Source organism: Amblyomma americanum, chromosome 11 (assembly GCF_052857255.1).
Source record: "Amblyomma americanum isolate KBUSLIRL-KWMA chromosome 11, ASM5285725v1, whole genome shotgun sequence".
In the NCBI taxonomy this organism is placed as follows: Eukaryota; Metazoa; Arthropoda; class Arachnida; order Ixodida; family Ixodidae; genus Amblyomma; species Amblyomma americanum.
Genome location: NC_135507.1, coordinates 126,829,773 through 126,831,495, shown reverse-complemented (window position 1 = coordinate 126,831,495; position 1,723 = coordinate 126,829,773).

Genomic DNA, 1,723 nt, shown 5'->3' with positions numbered 1-1,723 from the left:
TTCATTGTAACGTCTTTCCCTTTCACGAGGTGATAAATGTGCTACAGACCAGGAGGTAAAAAATATACTGATCTCCCCTCGTATAAACAGAATCCACCAATACCATCTGTTTAATGAAACAAACCTACATAATACACAAAAACACTACATATATATTATATCATGGAACAAGAGTAAGAGTTTTGTACACAGACCACACGAACAACACAGCAGCAAGTGACATACAATATTAGTTACATTTCTCCATATTTACTATACTCAAATACAACTTAAGAATGAAGTGGCAGATGCCTCTCAAAGGACCAGGCATTGTAATGAGCATGGAGGAGGAGGACACAACCAGCAGTGCATGAGAGTTTTGATGATGACGATGAGATGTGAGCCCGTTAACAGGCCAATGTGATCCATTAAACGTCTGCGTATACAAGCCGAGCACATCGAGCACTGCCACAATGAGATTAGCAATAATGAGAATGACAATGTCTCTAATGAGCTATTGTAGACGCCATGGTAGAGGGCTCCAGATTAACTTCAACTGCATATGCGCTGACAAAGCACAGCAAAAAGGCGTGTTTTCCACTTCACCTATATCAACATGTGGCTGCTCTCGCCTGGATTTGACTCAGCTTCCTTGGGCATAGACCACAATGGAGTGAATAAATGTCCATCCAAACAACTGTGACGTGACAACTAAAGAACTGAATATGGACAGGTAATGACAAAAAGAAAAGTGGGCCATATATGCCCTCTTCACTGTGTGAACATGTCGCCCATCTGAAAACAAACATAAAAATAAAAAGACATGAAGTGTCACCTGCTGAAGAAATAAACAGCCGAAACACTAGTACACCTTCATTCACAGAAATGGAGCTACCTGTCACAAGGCAACGGGTGTGGTAGGCATGCAGCAACCGAATTATATAGTGTGCGCCATCCTGATTGTCTCAGGTTGTCGTACCTTCCATGCAAACAACTTGCGAAGGGAATTATAGAGAAGCATTTGCCACTTCATTCTCGAGTTGTATTCAACTATTGTTTACACAACACACAAAAGAAAATACTGCTTCTCAAAGGAACACTAAGGACATGTCCACATAATTTCTGTTCTTAGTAAAAATATGTTGCATTGGCCCTTTCTAACCATTCTGTTATTCTGTTAACCATTCTATTTACTGGGGCCGCCTACCCGTGTGTGTTTTTTTTCTTGCAGAAATGAAGGGTTTATTTGAGATATGTCAATAAAAGAATTCCAAAAAGTTCCTATAGTTAGACGAAAGCTATATATTCGGAAAAAAACAATCCGATATGCACTGCAAACTGCCTTCAAAAATCTTTCCTGACCGAATGCTTCGTCGGAGCGAACATCTCTCAGGACACCTCAGGCGTTTTAAACTTGTTTACCAATAGACATCGGCTTTGCGACCAATATCAGATATTCAATATGCAAGATATACCCACTCCAGCGGGCTGATCACGTATCTATAGGGCCGCCTACCCGTGTGTGTTTTTTTTCTTGCAGAAATGAAGGTTTTATTTGAGATATGTCCATAAAAGAATTCCAAAAAGTTCCTATAGTTCGATGAAAGCTATATATTCGGAAAAAAACAATCCGGTATACACTGCGAACTGCCTTCAAAGATCTTGCCTGACCGAATGCTTTGTCGGATCGAACATCTCTCAAAACACCTCGGACGTTTCAAACTTGTTTACCAATAGACATCGG